The following is a 7,297-nucleotide window of genomic DNA, read 5'->3' as shown; positions in this document are numbered from 1 at the left end:
AGTTCAAACCCACCAGCCACTCCTCAGAAGGAAGGTTGGGCAATCCTACTTCCGTAGTGATACTGCCTCGGAAACCCAAGGAGGAGTCGCTATGAGTCGGGGCCGACTCGACGGCACATAACAACAACAACAACATAGTCACAAATATGTAACTTTACAGCATTCATTTTGTGTGTTAGTCTTTAACTTTACCCTTCATCTTTAATATTTTGGTTTCTTCATTCCCTTCCTTTCTCTTCAGATCATATTATATAAAGTTTTATATGGGTCTAAAATTCTTTTCAGCATAAAGATGTATAAACATAAATGAAATACTATATATATGTTTCTGAAAACTCCCTGCTGTCCTAAAAGCAAGGTTAAGGGGTAGACAGTGTTTCAGCAGACCACTAAAAACTTAGACAACTGTATAACCAGAGCACTGGTGAAAATGATAATACTCCTAATAAATATTCTGCCACAATTAGCTTTCTTCCAGCATTTGCACCTAGCATCACCATTACTTAATCATTTTCTTCCTTAAGTCCTGAACCTGGGCATCTCCCTTTAAGATGCACATCTCAGGGAATTTGCTTCTAGTAGACTACATTTTTATCAAATTTTAAAATCTGATCTATCCTGTTGCCTTTTTATTTTGTACAGGGGGAAATGTCTCAGTGTCTTCATCCCTCCTGCCCCTGATAGCTTAACAGAGAGTAAGCACTAGAGGCCCATGAGGCTCCTAGGCCAGCCATTTTTTTTTTTTTTTTTTCAATAAAGAATGACCTTTTGCAAATTTTTAGCTTTTTTCTCAAAGCTTTTTATGTATTGCTGAAGCTTTCTCTTTAATTGCGAGAAAATTTGTCCCTGCTTACTCTAAAACTGTATGTTGAGAAAAATTGCTATGAACCAACATGACTTCCATGTTATACTGTTATCATTCCACTGTTAACCAATTCTGTATGAAGTAATGTGCATAAAAGATTAGTCTTGTCAACATTAATGTGAATTAACCTTTTATTTTATGCTATTAAATAGCATTTAGTTTCATATACTATTAGTCACACATTGGTATAGTTAAGACTTATGAAAGAAATCATCTCAAAGTAAGTTAGGCAAAAAAAAGAAAAGAAAAAGCAAATTCGTTTACACCTTCTAATTCAAAAGCCTGAGGTGCAGACATGATGTGGTCAGGATTCTATTTCTATATCTTGACTTTGCTTTTTTGGCTTTCCTTTGTTGTGTTGTTTTCATTCTCTTCAGCCACAGTCTTTGTTCATGTATTAGGAAGATGGTCCCTGGCACCTTTCCCTGAGTCACCAGTCTAAAGCATCAATAATCTTTGAGGTTGGTGTTGTAGTTAAGTTATGTGTCAACATGGCTGGGCCTGGTTTTGAGAGGCTGGCAGATGGATGTAGTTATTCCTCATGATGAGACTGGTGGAATCAATTGGAGAGCTGAGTAGCTAACTTAGGGATGTGTTCTGCTTCTAGTATATAAGAAGAAGCTTAGAAGAAGGTCTCTAGCTTTTTGGCACATCTAGATACTGCATTTGGCCAAGTCTTCATCTCAGAGGTCTGCCATATTGTCTTTTGCTCTTGGGTTTGTTCTAGGACTCGAATCAGTGGCCTGCCATGTTGTCTGCTAATCTTGGGACTGTGCCATTTCACTTGTCGACCGTGGGTTTGTCAGCCTCAGCAGCCAGCAGCTGCCTAAGTTAAGAGATGCCTCCATCTCCCGTGGGCTGGGAGCAAGAGACAGAGCTGAAACCCAAGGTCAAGGGGCCCTTCATCCAGCCCCTAGAGCTGGCCCTTTGAACTGGACTTCTAAACCCCTGAACTGTAAGAGAATAAATCCTTGTTTGTTAAAGCCACTCACTTGTGGTTTTTCTGTTAGAATGGCACTAGAGAACAAAAACAGTTGGGGAGCAGGGAAATGGAGTGCTATGATTGGCCACCCTGAACATTGTGACTGATAATCATTCCAGAACCTCATGTATCTTAGGTTGGGTTCTATATATATATTGAGAGAGAGAGAGAGAGAGAACTTTCTCTCAAGGAAATGGTTCACACAGTTGTAGAGACTGGCAATTTCAGGAGTCAGACATCAAGCTGGAGGCTTCTCTTACTCATGTAGTTACAGGGCCTGGCAACTGACAGGCAATACAGGAGGCTGCTGGCTTCAGAGGCTGACAAAACGAAGATCAGCAGGTAAGATTGTAGGCTGTTGGCTCACAGAGTGTAAAGCCAACAATCCCCAAATCAGCAGGCAGTATGGTAGGCCACTGTTTCAAGTCTAGGATGCAGAGATGATGATAAGCCAGATGCAGGATCAAGATCGAGCAAAAGGCCAGAGAGCTTTGCCAGAGCTTTTCCATCTATATTGGAAGTAGGTCATACCCTAAAGGAAACACCCTTTCAAATAACTGACTGTTCATAGAAGATCTTCTCATGGAGGTGATTATATTAGATACCATCATATAATGAGAAGACTATACCATAACTGCTAGACCACTTAGAATCATGCCCAGCCAAGTTGACATACAACCTTAGCTATCACATCATGGAATAGGGTGTAGGGGTGGAGATGTATCTAATGAATGAGGAGAACTGCGTAGACACAAACTACATATACTTGTACCTGACTATAAAGGAAGATAACCTGAAATTATGAACTAAAAACACTTAGAAAATGTTAACTAAAACATTTCACACTGCCATGGTCAGTGTGAAAATATTTAAAGGGTTAACACATAACTAAGGAGTCCCTGGGTGGCCAAACAATTAAGCACTGGTCTGCTAACAGAAAGGTTGCCAGTCTGACCTACCCAGAGATGCAATGAAAAAAAGGCTTGGAGATCTGCTTTCTGAAAGGTGGTAGCCATGAAAATCTCATGGAGCATATTTTTATCCTGACACTCATGGGGTCAAGCTGGAGAAACTAATGATAGTGACTTGGTGGTAGTAGCATTAGAGAAAATACTCACTTAATATGGAACTGGAGAAAATAGGGGTCTGGGGAGACAAGTACAATAAGTCAGGACAGACTAAAATAATAAAAGATGAATGCTTAAAGACTAAAAAGAAACAGATAAGGAAAAAATAATAATAAGGCTGTGAATAAAATCTCTCTAATTAAGAATGGATGCACAGAAAGAGTTGGAAAAGAAATGTCCCAGGGGATGAGAATATTAACAAAGATTATGGGAAGTAACAGATTCTTTAATATATCATGAATTTGATTTACTGTAAGGTTTTTATTTCGTATATTGGAACTATAGGTTGCTTAATGTTTGTTGCTTAAGTAAACAGAAAAACTTCTGAAGAATATTTGAATGGCATTGAGTGATTAAAGATTAACAAAAGTAGTTAAAGCTTGGGTTAAAATCATATTTATGTGTAACCCTGGTGAGTCAGAATCATTGTAAAAGCTAAATGGTAATTCTTACAAAGTTACCTGGGGCAAAAGTAATATTCTTCCAATGCCAGCTTTCACAATGGCAAGATTTTTAACAATGTCATTCTTGGCTGGGAACAGAGACCAGCAACTTGAAGTAAGAGTTCAGTTTTGCTTTCTGGAAAGAAAGAAGCAAAGGATAAAGTGATAAGTTCTGAAATTTAGGAAGATGAAAGAAAGTCTTTTTAGAATGTTTTTTATAAAAGATCCACACTGATTGCTGATTTGGCATTGATGAATGTAGGTGAAAATTAGTTAATTTATTCTATTGTGTGATAAGATCACTAGTTAGAGACGCTGTGCAATTAAATTAACTGCAGTAATTGCTAAAACCAAGGAAAATTGAAGGGGAGAATTATATCTGACATTCCTGTAAAATGAATGGGTTTGAAAGTGCTATTGGACAATGTCACTTAGGTGCATTTAGAAATGTGAATTTAAAACAAAATTAACATTTGAGACAGAGGTTATTATAATCCTCATATGTATGATGAACAAAGTGGAAAGAGCAGAAATGTGCAGGCTTATAAATTTGTACAGTTCATTCTTAAAAACTGTAGAGGGAGATAGGAAAATTGTGGCTTTTTAAATAACATTTTAATATGTAGCATTGTGGTTTTAATCACCTCTGAACATTGTCAATAGATAAATACACGTGTGACATTTATATAAGGAATCAAAGCAGATATTAACCTAGAAACATCTCTATGTACTTTATCTTGAACAATGTAATAATGCATAAATCATATGTATAGATCTGCATCTACATTTGCAGAGAGATATTTGTTCATCCATGTTGGGCAAATACATAGAATTTAGAGATCAAAGGCTGGGGACAAATTCTAAGCTCTACTACCCAGAGGGGGCAAGTTTACCTTTCTGAACCTGTATCTTCATTTATAACATGGAAATTGATTAGAAAAAATATATTTGATTGTGTATGTGTGGGGCACAACTGCTATGGAAATAGATGTGACATGGCACTGGCTCATCAGAAATATTCTATTGGCAGGTGAAGATAATACTGAAGTTACAGCATTGTTGAGAAGATGACTAAAAGGTGAAACTATTTGCTAATCTATAATATTTTATGCAGTTATTATAACAAAGTATAGTTAATGAATAAAGTGATGCATAGTTTGCTAATAGGAAGACTCATAAAAAATAGACATTCAAAAAAGATATCATATCAGCTTTATTGACTAAGCAAAATCTCATATTCCTATCCTTCCCAACTTCTTCCTTTGTAATATATCATTGATTGATTGATTTACAAGCCCCTCCATTCTGTTTCAAATGAGGATTTAAGACTTTTCCAGTCCTACTCAGTGTCATATAGCACAAAGCAGAGTCTGTTTAAAGTAAAAGCAACACATTTTATTGAGGAATACAAAAATAAAAAATAAACAAAATTCATTAATTGGGAAAACACAGAATTGAGGATACTCTTAACAAAGAGCCTCCCTTGAGTTAGAGGTTTATATATATACAGAAACAAAGGAAAGATAGAAGGTTAATGATTGATTGCAGATAAGTTCAGGATCACTTAAGTCTTTGAAATGTAAAGGTTGACCATCTGGTTGTTGGTGGGGGTGGGGGGAGTGAGCCAGCTGGTTGGTCTTTATGGTAGAATTGTGGGAGCTCTGGTGGTGTAGTGCCTAGGTATTTGACTGCTAACCAGAAGGCTGGCAGTTCAAACTCACCAGGCACTCCCCTGAAGGAAGGTTGGACAATCTACTTCTGTAGTGATACCGCCTGGGAAACCCAAGGAGGGGTCGCTATGAGTCGGATCTGACTCAACGGCAAACACAACAACATTCATGATTATAGTCCATTCTAGGAGCAAACTGTTCACATATTTTCTCAAATGGCTTACATCCTAACTAGTTTGGTTAGTATATTCTTCCCAAGAACAATCGTTACATTTCTACATACTCTTCCTAAATGATTTTACATCCTGATCTTTTGTTTCCTAAGGATGCATGTTGGCCCCATCATTTTGTTTGCTGAGGATAGTTAAAGTTCTCATTCTTTTCTATTGTCTATTGGTTTCAGCAAAGCACAGTGAAAACTGAGATAAATGACAAGCTATAATTTTGAAGTAGAATCACTGCTAAAATTCAAAATGGAATCTGACTTTGGACAAGAACATAGCTCTTTGTTATTTATCAGTAACCTCTATTATTAATTTTAGGTGCTCTTACTCACTCCTCCCTTGTGATGATGAATCTCTGCATGGGATTTTTTTGATCAGGACTAATTCTTCACCTTGCTATGTGTGGAGTCTCATCCTCATGATGAGCAACTCAGGTTGCCCACAAAGAAGTAGCTTGTCTTCTGCACGAGTTTTTGTTTGTCTTTTGGATGGCTGTCTTCTTTTTATAAACTTTTAAAATCACAGGCACTATTATGACAGAGTAGCTGGGCAACATCAGAGGTTGTTTTAGGGGAATTCAAAAGCAAACAAATTACGAGGAACAATTTGATATTAAGGAAAGGCCAGATCTATGGGGTGAAGTCAGACTCACTTGAAAAATTGGGTTTGAAGTACATAATGGGAGCTCTGGTAGTGTAGTGCCTAAGGCACTTGACTGCTAACCAGAAGGCTGGTGGTTCAAACCCACCAACCCCTTCTGGGAAGGAAGGTTGGGCAATCTACTTCCATAGTGATACTGCCTTGGAAACCCAAGGAGGGGTCACTATGAGTCAGGTCTGACCTGATGGCACAAAACAACAACAACAAGGCATTTGACTGCTAACCAAACCCACCAGCTACTCCTCAGAAGGAAGATGGGGCAATCTACTTCCGTAGTGATACTGCCTTGGAAACCCAAGGAGGGGTCGCTATGAGTTGGGTCCGACTCCAGGCACATAACAACAACAACAGACCAGAGATATGATCGATCTCAAGACCAGAAGAACTATATGGTGCCTGGCTACCAATGCCAACCACTCGGGAAGGGATCAAAATTGGAGATCCTGGATAGAGTAGGGGTGGGAAATGAGGGACAAGATTTAAAAAAAACACAATAACAACTAGAATTTCTGGTTGGATGGAGTCTGGTGGGACCCCCAAGACTATGTATGTCCCTGGAATACACTTTGGGCCAGAGATGAGACTCTCTCCCAAGGACTGGCCCTCAGCCCAACAGTAGAAAGACTTACATGTGGAACACCCATCCCAGAGCAATGCACCCACCTACTGTACAGAGATACACCCCCTTGGAGCAATTGGCTGTGGGGCACCAGAGGGGCAGCATTCATATGGAGGGAAAGCTGGACAGGAGGGCATAATTAAGAAGGGCACAGGTGTGTGTATGGTCACAGTGAAAGGAGAGGAGGAGAGTGGGTGAGGGTTGGGAATGGTAACTGGAGAATGAACCCAAATGTACATGAACTGTTGAATGTAAAACAAATTCTGCTCTGTAAATTTGCACCCAAAGCATAATACTAAAAAAAAAAATAAATAAAAAGTTAAAGTACCAGGTAGAACCCTTTGCACCCAAGCTCTAAAGAATCTTTCTGTTGATGTCTTTTCCAATATACATAATCTCCTTGGTTCATGTAAAGAGGGTTTTATACAGGCAAATCTTGATTGCTAAAAACATCTTTGACTTTAGAGTGATATTCTTGAGAATATTTAATTAAAAACACAATGCTCTAGTAAGTCAGTTTGTGCAATATGAAGATCAGTATGAGCAATATAAGGGAGAAGCATCAGTCTCCCAGTGACAATCTCATGTAGCAAAAGCTTATGGAGCTAAATGGAGTAGATCTTATGTTTAAAAGCACTAATGGAAGGACTTTAGTCAAAGACAAATTCAAGGATTCACATTATGTGGCTAATTAGGTTTTCATGATT

Source organism: Orycteropus afer, unplaced genomic scaffold (genome assembly GCF_000298275.1).
Source record: "Orycteropus afer afer isolate SDZICR_OR568_19922 unplaced genomic scaffold, OryAfe1.0 scaffold00103, whole genome shotgun sequence".
Taxonomy (NCBI): Eukaryota; Metazoa; Chordata; class Mammalia; order Tubulidentata; family Orycteropodidae; genus Orycteropus; species Orycteropus afer.
This window is presented reverse-complemented; position numbering follows the sequence as displayed.